Source organism: Dasypus novemcinctus, chromosome 19 (genome assembly GCF_030445035.2).
Source record: "Dasypus novemcinctus isolate mDasNov1 chromosome 19, mDasNov1.1.hap2, whole genome shotgun sequence".
In the NCBI taxonomy this organism is placed as follows: domain Eukaryota; kingdom Metazoa; phylum Chordata; class Mammalia; order Cingulata; family Dasypodidae; genus Dasypus; species Dasypus novemcinctus.
In genome coordinates this window covers 54,033,820-54,049,953 of record NC_080691.1, presented here as the reverse complement: position 1 = coordinate 54,049,953, position 16,134 = coordinate 54,033,820, and the positions used below count along the sequence as shown (strand labels likewise).

Below are 16,134 nucleotides of genomic sequence, written 5' to 3'. Positions count from 1 at the left end.
GCTGGAGCTGATCTGTCTCAAACAACTTGGCTTCCACATGATCAAATGAGGTTTGTGGGTTGGGGTGAGGTGGCTAGTTCTGGCAATTCCAGGAGTTCAGGGAAGGAGTTGTGTCTGGGGCTTCAGGAACCAGGGCAGAGAAATGCTCTGGGATGTAACATATTTGGAGGAAGAAGGCAGACTTTGGGTACTTGGACTTCTGAGGGGTCAGGAACCAGCTACAGTGGAGAAGTAGGAAGCCATTTCTACTACTCTGGAGAAAATCCCCAATGTCAGACATGTTTCCTAGAAAGTAGTGCTTGCAGCTGAACCATCTCCAGGTATACTTTCAGAGCTGTTACATCAGCTCCCTTTTCCTGACTAAGAAGGACTAAGAGCTTTGGATGTGAGTTGGTATTCAGGGATTATAATAAGGGGTCTGGAGATAGGATTCAACAACCTATAAAGCTCCTTGAGATGTACAGGAAAAATTTTGTAAACACTGGTGAAGAAACAAGAGTTGGCATGAGTGGTCACCTAGACAAGAGGGCCCTGCCCTTGTGCCCCTTGTTCCAAGAATTCATGACTATGGTTTTGACATTAAGATTCTATCCCTGGGGGTGCATGTAGCTCAAGCAGTCCTGGGTTTGGTTCATGCTGCCTCCTGATAAAACAACAACAATAAAAACAAGCAAAACAAACAAAAAACCCACCTCAGGGGAGCTGACGTGGTTCAGTGGTTGAGCACAGGCTTACCACCTACAAGGTTCTGGGTTCAATCCCTGGCCCCCTATACCTCTCTCTCTCTCTCTCTCTCTCTCTCTCTCTCTCTCTATATATATATATATATATATATATATATATATATATATATATATATATATATATATATACATATATATGTATGTATGTATGTATATAAAGTATTATATATCCCTGGCCAATTCTAGGAAGCCACCAGTCCATGGACAAAGCACTCACACCTTAAGGCTGAGGAAGAGCTTCCATTGAAGACAAGTCATTGCTGGTCAGCAAAGTTACCTAAGTCTGTGTCACTCCACCCCCAATGAAAGCCCGAAAGACCAGGAGAGCAAACTGAGGACTTATGAACACATATATTAAGGCTTGATCCAAAGGAGATAAGACTTGGATCATCTTAGAGACACCCCAACAATGCATGATCATCTTGGGGACACCCCAACAAGCTGGGTGGAGAAAGGAATAAGAGATAGGGAAGCTTGAATCAGATTCCTTGGAAGACCAGGTGACCTTTCTGAGGTAGGGTCTCTGCAGAAGGACTCCTACAGATGTGGGCAAGGGTGAAGCCTGTCCTAAAGCAGCCTCTTGTTCACCCCCTTATTCACACCTGATCTATTGAGGCTAACAACGATTTTCTTCTCTGTCTCAAATCAGGAAAACATTGTTTAAGTGTGTTAGATATGGTGCAATTAGAAGCCACTCAGAGAGTGTCCAAACTACCCATCATGGCCCAGCATTAGCACAAAATAGACTAAGCGCAAGATCAAGTCCTGGATGTGGTCATGGAGCCACACAGGACATACAGTAAAGGCAAGGTCTTAGTTCCCCTGGTTATATGAATTAGCCAAGATGGTCTCTGTAGTGGCCCATGTGTTGTTTGCTTCTTTACAGCAGCCCAAGACTGTTAGGAACCCCACCAATGTTAAGCTCAAATTCTTACCCATCCAGTTCTTTGAAAAATATCTCAAATAAACAATTTTGAGTCAAGAGGTGTTAACCTGCCTTGCATATCCCAATGACACTGCACTAAGCATCTACTCTCCATTGATAAGATAAAATCCTGCACTTACAAGACCCCAAGCTGCTTTGTTTCCTTGGAAGTCTCTGACCCAAAGTTTCCCTATTAGGATAACTCTGCACATATCCTAGACATTTTAGCTTTCTCCCATTCTCCTCTACACTGGAGTTTCCCTTGCATGGTTTCCCCATCAGATGGCTCCCTAGCACCAAAGCTTCAGGAAGGTCTAAAACCGTTAGGAAATTCCCTTCAGCACAACTCTGTCAAAGCATCATACCAAAAAAAAAAAAGCTGAGGTTTTACTGTCATCTTATAGGTCCATATCTTTGTTGATCAGCTCTGAAATCCTTGAAGCTAAATTCACTCTATCCCTTCAGGGAAGCCAAAAGAAACTGGCCGTTGGGGGTACTCAAGACCCCTAAACACAAGGGATGCAAGGATTTAGTTAGCCTACTCGCCATGTCATCTAGCCAGCCACCTGCAGGCAGAGCCCATGGAGAGGAGAGAGGTGTTTTTGAGCCTCCACAAGGATAAGACCTTATGTCATGCCGGGTCTTAGATCTCAAATGGCTACCCCCTCTGGGACAAATGCCAGGTGCAACCCAAGCAGGACCCAGGGCCCTTGCCACCTACAAAAGCCCCAGAAAGCAAGTGGACCTAGGTCATGGCACAAGAGCCAGTGCATCAGAGTTGTGTCAGAGGAAGGAAGTCTGAGTAGATATGGGGAGGGGTTTCTGAGGCTCCAGGGCTGAGGCAAGGGCTGGCCCACCAGCATACTACAGCACTGTCCACTGTCAACCAGGAAAATTAAGAGCCTTCCATGTCTGGAGTACACAGCCTTCTAAAACTAATGGAGCAAAGGCATGTATTATTACTCTTAGATAACCACTGCTTCTTGTATGATGAATACAATATTTATGTGTATATATCTTATATACATGTGTGTATCTGGTTTATGGACTGTGTTTCTAATACACATTCTGAAAAACTATGCTCACTATTCCATTTTTCCAACCAAGGAGGCCACCCCTTTTCTTCAGAGACTAGGTAGGAAGACACCTGCCCACAATCCACATATCTAATGGCCTCTACTCTGTGCAACATCACTGTTGTCACTTACCTTTGCTTGCCTCATCTATTTATTCAAATTTGCTGATGGCCAACACCCTTAAAATCCTCAAAGAGATGGAAAGTGTGGAGAAAATCTTTCTCCACTTCACTGTGGCTCAAGGAAATGAGAACCCCAAGGGTTTGGGGGGGTGGGTAACTGGAAGTGTATAGATTGGCCAAAACTAGGGTTCACATGGGGAGATGGAAGTAGAATGTTGCAGGAGGGGCTGCCCAATTATTCTATCACTCCCCCCAAAACCACTCCCTAAGAAAGGGTAAGGTGTTTCTGGCCACTGGCCATGGCCTCAACCCTCAAGAAAGTAAGCAGAGTGTTCATTGTTCATTCATTACCTTACAAGCCATCCCCTTCTGGTCCCAGGGACCAGCACTTTAGCTGTTGTCCCTAGCTCAGGTCTCCTGGAAGCTGGTCCCTGCTGAACCCAGCTGGGACTGAGTGAAGGCCTGCCAGGGTCAACTGTGGTGGTGTGCACATGCCCATATGGGGATACGGCCTCAGAATGAAATCCCAGCCCACCTTCCAGAGCCACTGGGATGAACTCCACTGCCCAACAGAGGGCAGAGGGGTCAGTCATGGATCCTGGAAGAGTCACAGTGAGGGGCCAGAATTGCCTAGGAGGTGAACAGCCTTATAAGGCACGAAAGAAAGCTCCCCCAACTCAGAGGTTTCATCTGTCAGCCTCAGATGATTCTTGTCCCACGTAGCTCTGGAGGAAACCTGGAAGAGATGAGGGGAGAAGTCCATTCTCTGCAGACCCTGCGGTGGTCAAAACAGGGCAAACTATTGGGCAACTGGCCATCATTTCCAGACGGGTGGTGGTACACAAGTGTTTTTCTCTGGCCACATAGCTAGTCACGGTATTCTTCACCCCAGACACCCCCAGACACAAAACTCTTGGGTTAGAGGCAAATCCAGAAGACTGGAGCCCCATCATCCATGCTCTGCCCATACACCACTGCCATGGACTCCCAGAGCCTCTACCCAATCTGAGCCTTTGCCTCACCCTATCCAGAAGTCAGCTCTCCTTTTCCCTACTCACCAATGCAGCTACATTATCTACAAGTTATCTTATCATCCAATTGTCATGCAATTCTTAAAGTCTTTTACTGGATTTAACTACTAACTTGTCTGTGCCTGCACCAGCAAGTTAGTGATTCTGCAAATTCCTTCACCTTCTTCTGCTTCAACATTTCTCTCTGACCAATAGGATAATGACAATAATAAGAAAAATGATAATAACATAATAATGATGATGATGATGATGATAATGATCTCCTCTTGAATTTCCGGTGAGGACTAAGTGGGAAAATATGCCTGACCCTCAGCTTTCATGTTTATGGGAGTTGTTCATGCTAAATTATTGCCACCACATGCTTCCACCCAAAGCATCCTTGTCACTGTGCCTGAAATACTTTTCCAACCCCCAGCTTCACATGGAACCAGTGTAAAACCCCCACCCCCAATTAACAGACGCTTATTACTTGGAGAGTTGAAACCCAGCCAAGAAATGCATACAAGACTGTCACCATGCACCTGGAGCAGAACAAAGGATATGCTCTTCAAGCAGGAGGGGACGTATCTCTCCTGCTCCATATCACAGCAGAGCTTCCTCAGCTGGAGACCCCACAGGAATCCACCAACAGTACATCAAGTCTCACTGCAGTGTTGACCTCCCTCTCTTCCCCATGGCTCTTTGTCCACCTGGATCACCTGCTCCCACCTGGTGGGCACCATTTCTGAGTGCTCTGGAACCAGTACCTTATTTTATCACAACTTGGATCCTATGTGGGAAAGGACAAAGCACATATAGAATACAACTATTAGTATAAAATCATGACAATTTAGATGATGGCAACTTGGAAGTTTCCTTTTCAACAATAACATTTGTGACAAGTAATGGAAGAAACTGTAGCATTGGTGTGGATAAAGTGGCCACAGTAGCTGCTGAGCGCAGGAGGAGGGAAGAAAAGATGTGACGTGGGGGCATTTTTGGGACTTGGTGTTATCCTGAATGATATTACAGGGACAGATGCAGGACAATATATATCCTGCCAAAAACAACTGAATGTAATGGGGGGTAGTGTAAACTACAATGTGAACTATAATCCATTGGTGCAGTAGTGCTCAAGATGTATTCACCAAATGCAATGGCTGTGCCACAATGAAGAAGGTTGTTGATATGGGAGGAGTGGGGGGTGGAGTAGGGTATGTGGAAACCTTATATATTTATTTTATTTTATTTTTTAATTATCATTTTTAAAAGTTAATAGATCACACACAATGTTACATTAAAAAACATGAGGTTCCCATATACCTCACACCCCACACCCCCACCCCCATCATTTTTAATTGTACTTTTTGAAGATACATAGATCACATAAAACATTACATTAAAAAATATGAGTTTCCCATATACCTCCCAATTCCCAACCCCACTCCTCCCACATCAACATATTTTAATGTAACATTTTTGTGATCTACATATTTTCAAAAAATATATAATAAAAAAAAGTGATAAAAAAAAGAAGTAGAAAACATAACTGGGGTAATAGTCCTCAAGAAAGCAATAGGATTATCAAATAATTACCTGCACAGATGACTTCAGGTTTAGATGGCTTTATGGTCACCAAATGAGTCATTCCCGTACAAATTCTTCTAGAACTCAGAGAACATGAAAAATTTCACTTAATGGATCATGTCACTGATATAAAAACCGGATAAAGCTCCCTGAAACAGAAACGTGGGCTAATTTATGGTGGGGGGTATATGGGGACCACATATTTTTTGAATATAATATTAAAAAAATAAATAAAGACAAAAAAAAGCAAAAATACATATATGAGGTTCCATATACCCTCCACCCCCTTCATCCCACTCCTCCCACATCAACAACCTCTTTCATCATCGTGGGACATTCATTGCATTTGGTGAATACATTCTGGAGCACTGCTGAACCAATGGATAATGGTTTACATTGTAGTTTACACTTTCCCCCAGTCCACCCAGTGGGCCATGGCAGGACATACAATGTACAGCATCTGTCCCTGCAGTACCACCCAGGACAACTCCAAGTCCTGAAAATGCTCCCACAAAGAGATATGATGTGGGAGGAACTCTTAAGGCAGTGACCTCAGCCACCAATGGACATTTTCAACACCAAGAGCCAGGGCAGGGCCTTCCTCCGCTAGGGCTCTTAGCAGTGGCAGCCCAGCAGCCCTGGATCATGTTAGGCAGGGGCATAGTCTTCTGAGCAGCCTAGCACCATACATGTCTGGGTCAGATCTTCCACGTAGGAGGGAGAGCCAGAAGTGAAAATACAGGTGCAGTGCTCACTGCCTGGACACCTGCTCTGGACGCGATCTCCAGGAGTGGGTGCTAGATTCCAACACAGACAGCTTAGCAGAAAGGACAAATGCACCATCCTATACTAAATGCACATCTGCTCCCACTTTCTAAGACTACCCAATATAAAATAGAAATAATGTCAGCCAATCAGAACATTTCCTCACTTGCTTCTGCTGCTTTTGTCTATATAAACTCCACCTTCCCACGTCATCAGTGAAATTGTTTAATGTCAGATTCATTAGTCATAAACTGTTCAAATAAATTCCCATAAGTTTATATCAGTTCTAACTGAATAATCGGAGTCACACACCATAAATACAGGCAATAGATGCTAAAAATCAAGGAGTCTGAATGCCAGCCTACCCTACCTCCAGCTCCCACACAAAAGATGAGGCACAATCTCCCTCAGAAAAGCCAGGAAGTGGGGTCCAGTTATGAAGACTAGCAGAAGATTCCCCTCCCATATTCCCAGACTACTCAGCTAGAGACACTCAGAGCCATGCTCAAGCCACACAGAACTCACTCACCATAGGTAGATTCTGACTCATCGCATACTGAGCCCAGATCACCTCACCCAGAGCCTAACTCACCTCACCAAAAGGTCAATTCACCTCACTCACAGCCTGACTTATTTCACCCAGACCCCAAGTCATGTCAACCAGAGCCAGACTCACCTCACTCAGACCCTAAATCACCTCAACCAGGGTCCAACTCACCTCACTCAGAGCCCAGATCACCTCACCTAGAGCCCAACTCACCTCAATCAGAGCCTGACTTACTTCACCCAGAGACTGACTCACCACACTCAGAACCCAAATCACTTCACCCAGAGCCCTGCTTACCTCAACCAGAGCTCTACTCACCTCACCCAGAGCCCTGCTCACCTCACCCAGATCCCCACTCAACTCACCCAGAGCCCTACTCACTTCATCCAGAGCCTGACTCACCTCCCCCAAAGTCAGACTTTCCTCAGACAAAACCAAACTCTTCTCCCACACAGCCTGGCTCACCTCACCCAGAGCCCTACTCACCTCACCCAGATCTCCATTCACCTCACCCAGATCCCCATTCACCTCACCCAGAGCCCTACTCACCTCACCCAGAGGCTGGCTCACCTCAGGCAGAGCTTAGCTTACCTCAGCCACACTCCAACTCTCCTGATACACAGAGTCCAACTTGCTTCACTCAAACCCAAACTCACCTCACTCAGAGCTTGACTCACTTCACCCAGAGCCTAATTTACTTCACCCAGAACCAAGCTCCCCTCACTCAGAGCCAGACTCGCCTCATTTAAAAGACAACTCACCTCATTCAGAGCCCAGTTCAACTTGCACAGAGCCCAACTCACCTCACCCATATCCAGACTCTCCTTACTCAAAGCTCCCCTCACTTAAATCCAAACTCCCTTCACAGAACCCAAATCAACTCACCAAAAGCCCAGCTCACCTCACTTCTCACTCAGAGCCCAGCTCACCTCATTTGGAGTCCAACTCAACTTGCCCAGAGCTTTACTCACCTCACTCAGAGCCTGACTCACTTCACCCAGAGCCTAACTCACCTCACTCCATACTCAACTCACCTCAGCCAGTCTTTGACTCCCCTACATCCTTTACCCAAGTAGCCTCACCCAGAGACAGACTCACCTTACTCCAAACCTGACTCCACTACTTCAGAACCCAGCTCCCCTCACACAGAGCCCAACTGACCTCACAAAGACCCCAGCTCGTCTCACACACAGTCCAACTCCCTCACCCAGAGACTGCTTTACCTCACTCAGGGCCCGACTCACCTCACTCTGAGCCTTACTCACCTCAAACTGATGCCAAATCACCTCACCCAGAGCCCAGCTCATTTTACACGGGGCCCAGTTCACCTCACCCCAAGTCCAACTCATGTCACCCAGAGCCCAATTCACATCTCACAGACACTCAAAGCGAAACTCCCCTTCACAGAGCACAGCTTGCCTCACGCAAAGCATAACTCATCTCCCTAGATGCCTTTACTCACCTCACTAGTGGCTGATTCAGCCCACTCAGGGTCCAACTCCCCTCAACCCATAGCTTGGCTCACATCATGCTGGACCTAGCATCCTAACTCAGAACCTGTCTCAGTTCAACTAGAGCCACCTTGCCTCACCCAAGCCTGACTTTCCTCACTAATGCACAACTGCTCTCACTTACAGCTCCAAACAGCTCCCTCAAGGCAGACTTGCCTAATTCAGAGGCCAACTAAGCTCACTCACAGCCTGACTCAACTCACTCAGAGCTCAATTTCCATAAGCCAGACTCCAGCTCTCCTCATACACAGAGCCCACCTCTCCTCATACAGAGCCTGTCTCACCTCACACAGAGCCCTTCTCACTTCACCTGATCCCCACTCACCTCACCCAGAACCTCACTCACCTCAACCAGACCCTGACTCACCTCACCTAGAGCCCTGCTCACCTCACCCAGAGCCCTACTCATCTCACCCAGATCCCAATTCACCTCACCTAGAGCCCTGTTCACCTCACCCAGATCCCAACTCACCTTACCCAGAGCTCTTCTCAACTCACGCAATCCCCACCCACCTCACCTAGAACCCCACTCACCTCACCAGATCCCCTCTCACCTCACACAGATCCTGACTCCCTTCACACAGATCCTGACTTGCTTCAGACAAAGCCCATTTCTCTTCACAGCCTAACTTACCTCACCCAGCCTCTGACTTGATTCAATCATTTCCTAACTAACTTCACACAGAGCACAGTTCACCTCATTCAGAGCTGAAATCACTTCCCAGCCAGAATCATGACCCCAGAGCCTGACTTGGCTCATTCATGTGCAGCCTGCTTCACCCACAGCTCAGAACATTTCACGCACTCAGAGGCATAATCACCTAATCCAAAGCCCAACTTCCCTTATCAATAATCTGGTTTATCTCGCTCAGAGCCCTACTCAACTCACCCAGAGCCTAACTCACCGACCCAGAGTACAGCTTGCTTCACCTAGTGGCTTACCTCACTCAGAGCCTAACTCACCTTACTCAGAGCCCGGCTCATCTCAAACAGCCGAAATCGCCTCACCCAGAGCCCAGTCACCTTGCTTGGAGCCCAGCTTGACTCACCCAGATCCCCGGCCATGTTCTGTGTCCTCCAAGGCCACAGAAGTGCCTTTGAGGCAGCTGAGTACTCATCTGGAGAGAGCAATGGATAGGATTCATAATAGCTGGAGACTTCCTCAGTCTTAGGGGCCATGTAAATCCAATTGATCATCCCATCAAACCACACATCAGTATTCATCCATCCTTGTGACAACTCTTCCCCTAGCAGTGTCTTGAGACTATCATTGTGTGACACATCATATTCTCGGACTCTCCCATCCTAAGGCCAAGGGACCCTCCACTACCTCCTTCCAGGTTCCACCCACAGTTGCCTCCCTCCATGCAACACTTCTCTAGAAACACAGATACCTGGGACCCAAGTCCTGGCGTACTAACTTCAGTTGTATATGCACACCTGGCCTGAGATTTGAGTGATGATTTTTTAGGTTTTTAATTAGTGTTTATTGAAAGCACGAATAAAGGTTCTCTTTCACCATGTTCACTTCTAAAACACTGACTATTTTTATTTAAATAGTTCTCTCTTTTCCTCTCCTTTCCAGGCTTAAAGCTTACAGAAATGTAAATGAATCTTACTCAGGATTTGAAACCCTCAGATTGGCTAGAAACAAAGTCCAGCTTTGGCTCAGCCCTCAGAGTCCTAGTCTCACTTTCATTGATGTTTAAGTTCTTCCTGTTAACTTGGCCAGATCATGCTGTACAATCAAGCACTGGACTGATTGTTCCTGTGGATTTAATCATCAATAAATGTTGATTGCATCTGTAGCTGATTTCATCTACAATAAACTAAGGAGATTGACTTCACCAAGGAGAAAAGTCTCACCAAGTCATGAGAAGGCTTTAAAATGAGGGGTCAGAAGGGAGAATTTCCATCTATCCTTCAGCCAGCCTGCTTCTCCTGGGGAATTCATTGCAAACTTTCATCGCAATTCCTAACTTGCAAGCTCTCCTACAGAATTTGGACTTGCTGATGCTCACAGTTGCCTGAGTCAATTCCTATAATGAATCTCATAACTTTTGCATAATATTCTTTTAGTTATAGATATAGATCTCATGTTTGTTCTGTATCCCTGGAGAAATCTGATTTATATACCTTTTCACTTGGTCATTGTGTGGCATCATGTAAGTGGTTGTACCCAACATCATGGACTTATTTCTGCAAAATGTGTGCATGCGACTAATATTTAACTAGTGTAATACTTAAGAAAAACTCTAATGTTGGAAGAAATAGAAGTGTTCATAAGGTATTGTCCCCTTAGTATACTGCACCTTTTATCCATTTCTAAGCTCAGGATTTGGAAGTACACAAGCTTCTCCTAACAAAATTGAGATATTTTGCTTGCATATTTGGTTTTATTTGACTTTGTTTTGTTTTGCTTTGCCTTTGGGGGATAATTTTCAAGACTATGGACCCTATAATAAATACAAGGGAGAACTAAAATGCTTACTCTTTAAGAAATCCAAAATCAACCTCATGACCTAACAGAATTGAAACCACCCCACAAATAATCTTAAAACCAGCACACCCATGAAAAACACCTGACCAGTAATCAAATTAATGAATGGGCTGGATAGAACCATTAACATCAACCCCACTCTGTTATGACTGTAAACAAGCAGCCAGGTCTCCGAGCTTCCACAGACAGATGTGCACCCTCTGCAAGCACCATCCCCAGAACCACTGGGAAGCACACTCAGCCTAGTGGTAGAGCTAACCCACTGGAAGCACAGCCTCACTCTGATGCTGGAGACTCACCTGATCGAAAACATGACCCAGCCTCGGCATGGACCCAACCCCACAAGTTCACCAACTGAAGGCAGTGGGGCAGCTGCAGGTTTGGAAGCCTATCCAAATCAGGCAGATTGGCAATCTTTGGCCAGCTGACCTTGTAGCATCTGCTGAGCAGAGCTTCCAACACAAGGAGGATGGCTGTGCTGACAGCCACAGTCAAGCATGGAAATGGGGTCAAGTTGCTCCATGGGGATACTTTAAAAAATCATCTCTGAGAAGGAAGCTCCCAACTCTCCCCTCACAGCATGGAAGTGAAAATCATCCAGAAAAGTATCTCCAGCAATGCCCAGGACATGGAAATACTTGTGTTGCTCCCCCAATACTTGGGAGAGGATGCAGTGGTCATGAGTGAAGGAACTCCTATAACCCTTGCTAGGGCAGCATGTCTGTCTGGCCACAGATTTGCCCTCAGAAGAAGGAAAACAAAAAATGATCTATCCATATTAAGTCAAGCGCAGGGAAGAATGCCATGGCCCACTGGGTGGATTGGGGGAGAGTATGGACTACAATGTGGACCACTGTCCATGTGGTGCAGTGGTGTTTCAGAATGTATTCACCAGGTGTAGTGGATATGCCGCAATGATGGAAGAGGTTGTTGATGTGGGAGGGGTGGGGTGAGGGGTATATGGGGACATCATATTTTTTGAATGTAACATTTAAAAGAAAATAAAGAAGAAAAAAAATATTAAGTCAGGCCATTGCAGGTAGTGATCAATTGGATTTGTGGGTTCGATCCCAAAGCTGCGGTTGGCAACTCCAAGCAGATACAACACCAAGGAGATGTCAGACCCTCACTGGCTTCTTGTCTACCCATGCCATGCCAGCAACCAACTACAACCAGCTACTGGGAAAAACTCAGGTAGAATTTCAGAGAGCAGAATGGAAGTCACTGGAGAACGGACCAGGATGAATCAAAGGCTGTCCGCAAACTGCACAAACCCCCAAGTGTCCAGAACAACATGCACTAGGCAGGAAGGGGGTTTGCAGGAGGGAGAGAGACTGCCATATCTCACTCTCCATGAAACCCCATTTTCTAGACCAAGTGTGGGGCCCAGGATCACTCAGAGGGCAAGGAGCCCTGTGAACTGCCCTCTCTTGAACCCTCGAGGTTCGGGTCAGGGTCATCGCCAACTTACCTTCAGTTCAAATGCCCACTGGAGAGTCAAGATATCTTCTGCAGAGCCATGCTTGAACCTGCAAGGGTGGTCTAGGACTGAGCCAGGAGGACAGGACCTCGCCTGCGAGGAGAGGATTGTGTGATGGGCTGTGTCACTGTGGCAGTATTGTACTAGTGGTAGTTGTTACTACCACAGTGACACAGCTCCATGCAAAAGCCCAAGCGGTGCCTCAGGCTTGTGGGCACATCCTGCCTGTGAGCTTCTGGGAGTAAGGCCAGCAGAATGTTAACCACAATAGACCGAGACACCCTGGGGGGGAGGCAGAGTGCAGAGAGGAAGGGACAGGAATGCAGCATATGGGTTGTAGTGGACTTACTAAGTATTCTACTATAGAATTATTGTGATTCTAGCAATGCAAGAATTGTAGCACTGATATGGAGACAGTGGTCACAGGAGTTGGTGAGGGCACGGAAAGGGAAGAAGAGATGAGATGTGGGGGCATTTTTGGGACTTGGAGTTGTCCTAATTGATATTGCAGGGACAGACATTGGGCCTTATATATCCTGCCAAAACCCACTTAATGGACTGGGGGAGAGTATAAACTACAATGTAAACTATAACCCATGCAGTACAGCAGTGCTCACTCCAAAAAGTATTTACCAAATGCAAAGAATGTGCCATAATGATGAAAGAGGTTGTTGATGTGGGAGGAGTGGGGGGTATGAGGTTTGGCATATATGGGAACCTCTTATATTTTTTAATGTAACATTTTTTGTGATCTATGTTTCTTTTAAAAAAAAGACAATTTAATTTAAAAAATGAGATTGAATGGGGGAATACAGGAAATTCTAAACCTTGTAGAAGGGAAAATAATCTTTACTGCAACTCAGAAATAAACTTGTACAACCCCCAGATATTGGTTCCTTTGAGGGCTAAAGAGACCCACGGGAGTTACGGTCATGGCCGATGGGGTTAACTACCAGGGCAGATGGCCCCTCTTTGGAAATGGTGTTTATGTGTGATGAATCTGGACTCAGATGGGATCTCCCTTCATAAGACTTTCATGCCAATGTGCTGGAGGTGCAGTTAATGTTGGGGTTTAAGATATATTTAGGGGATTTGAATCTCTGGACTGACAATGTGATAGCCAGATCCTGAGCCTCAACAGACTCCAGCACCTACAATCTGATTTATTGGACTTACCACACTCAGCTAAGATGGAGTTGAAGAAGGACAACCACCACACCATGGAGCCTAGAGTGATTACAACTGAAAATGGGAGGATTGCATCCAGCATCCAGGTGGAATCTGACCCTCCTCTTGACATAGAGGTGCAATGGACACAACCAATCCAATGTCCACATAGAAGAGGTGGCATTGGAATGGGAAAAGTGGACATAGTGGACGAAGGGTATGGGGAAAGGCAGGAAGAGATGAGAGGTGGAGGCGTCTTTGGGACATGGAGCTGCCCTGGATGGTACTTCAGAGGCAATCACCGGACATTGTAAATCCTCACAGGGCCCACTGGATGGAATGGAGGAGAGTATGGGCTATGATGTGAACCAATGTATATGAGGTGCAGAGGTGCCCAAAGATGTACTTACCAAATCCAATGGATGTGTCATGATGATGGGAACGAGTGTTGTTGGGGGGGAGGGGGGGTGGGGGGATGGGGTTGAATGGGACCTCACATATATATTTTTAATGTAATATTATTACAAAGTCAATAAAAAATAAAAAAATTTAAAAAAAAAAAAGAAATAAACTTGTAAACAGAAAAAAAAGCTATAGTTTCATAAGAAAAAAAAAAAAGACAAACATTCCTGGAAGCGAGTTGGGACTACCATGGGCCTCCCCTGTACCTGGATCTCCCTGTACCTGGCTCTCCCCTGTACCTGCACTTCACCTGTACCTGGGCCTCCCCTGTTCCTGGGTCTTACCTGCACGGGGCTCTGCTACACGTGGTTCTTCCCTGCTCTTCAGTCTCAACTGCACCTGGACCTTCTCTGCATGTGAGATTCCCCTGCACCTGTGCCTCACCTGGACCACCCTGCACCTGGGTCACCCCTGCACCTGGGCCTCACCTGGACCACCCCTGCACCTGAACCTCCCCTGCATCTAAACATCCCTTGCACCTGGGTTTCCCCTGCACCTGTGCTTTCCCTCCACCTGAGCCTTCCTTGGGGCCTCCCCTGAACTTCTCTTACACTTGGGCCTCCCCTACACCTGAGCCTCCCCTGCACCTTGACCTCCCCTGTACCTGGGCCTCCTCTGTACCTGGGCCTCCCATGTACCTGGGTCTCACCTGGGCCTTTCCTGGGCCTCTCCTGCACCTGTTCCAGGTACTCCCAGAGCCAGGATTGGGAGAGAGGCTGCACAGGGTCACCTCCGGGGCTACAGGAGGCCCTCAGGGTATGGAGAACTACTGAAGTCTCCAGTCCCTGCAGCAGTACAACTCCAGGTGGTTGTTGGAAAAGCAGTGAGAGCAGGAGTACAGCATAAAGGCAGGAGCCAGGGAGCCACCTCTTAGCCCTGCAGTAAAGGCAGGGAGTGTGCTTGGGTGGGTGGAGGCTGGAAACCCCTTTAGTGATGCCCCTCATAGTATAAAGAGCCCTCACCTGGGCCAGAATGCCCCCTCCTGACCCTCCCAGGCCAGCCACTTTTGCCTTCCTGCACGGGAGGATAAATGGCTCCAGAGTGACCCATGCATGGTGGGAATGGGGAGTTATCCCCTGGTTGCTGTCCCCAAGTAGTAGCATTCCAACATGGAATACACGAACACATTGCGGACTGCACCCTGACATGGTTTGGTGGGAGCCCCCAGCACAGGCAGGCCAGGAGTCATCCACCCACCCAGGGAGGTCTCCACTGCTCCATGTCAGAGACCCCAGGATACAGAGCCGACCTCACAGCCCCCTCGGGAGTTTGCCCATGTCCTGAAGGTCAGTCTGCCCTGCCTTCCCCACCCCCAGAGTGGAAGATTGAGAGTGGGTGTGTAGCACTGTGGGAGTACTGTAGTGGTGGGTACTGCTATAGCCACAGTGACACAGCCCTGTGCAAAAGCCCAAGCAGTCCCTCAGGCTCACTGGGACATGCTGCGTGTGAGCTTCTGGGAGCAGGACATTAACAGCAATCCATCTAGATGCCCCGGGGGAGGCAGAGTGCAGAGGGGAAGGGACAGGAATGCCTTTCCTTTAATCATAACTGAACAGACAACCACTCCTGGGAGCTAGCTGGGATTCCCACAGCCCTCCTCTGCACCTGGGTCCTCCTGTACCTGAGTCTCACTTTCATCTGGGCCTACCATGCACATCAGCCTCTCCTGCACCTGGGCCTCCCCTGCACCTGGACCAATGCTGTACCTGAGCCTCTCCCAGGGCCTCCCCTGGTTTCTCTTGCACTCGAGCCTCCCCTGCACCTGGACCTCCCCTGCACCAGGGTCTAACCTGCTCCTGGGTCTCCCCTGCACCTGGGCCTCCCCTGGCCCTAACCTGGGCCTCCCCTGCACCTGCTCCAGGTACTCCTGGAGGCAGGATTGGGACAGAGGCTTCACAGGGTCACCTCCAGGACTGCAGGAGGCCATCAGGATATGGAAAACTACAACCACACCCTGACTTGGTTTGCTGGGAGCCCCCAGGCAGAGGCAGGCCAGGAGGCATCCACCCACCCAGGGAGGTCTCCACTGCTCCAAATCAGAGACCCCAGGATACAGAGCCAAACTCACACCCTCCCCTTGGCAGTTTGCCTATGTCCCCAAGGTCAGCCTCCACCTCGTCGGGGAGATTGCAGGTGGGCATGTAGCACTGTGGGACTACTGTACTGGAAGTGCTTGTTATAGACACAATGGCACAGTGCCGGTCAAAAACGCTTCAGCAAGGCCATGCCCCCTGCACTC

The 16,134-nt window shown here is 47.6% G+C and overlaps 1 long non-coding RNA gene across 1 annotated transcript; it reads right to left on the bottom strand.

Annotated features, from left to right (window-relative positions):
• Nucleotides 1–921: 921 nt before the first annotated feature.
• Nucleotides 922–12,440, bottom strand: LOC131274626 (uncharacterized). The gene is made up of 4 exons (XR_009181913.1): nt 12,258–12,440; nt 5,473–5,540; nt 4,419–4,666; nt 922–3,602 (listed from the first exon to the last, which is right to left on the bottom strand). It is a non-coding gene; the product is annotated as an uncharacterized lncRNA (long non-coding RNA).
• Between the last annotated feature and the right edge of the window lie 3,694 nt (nt 12,441–16,134).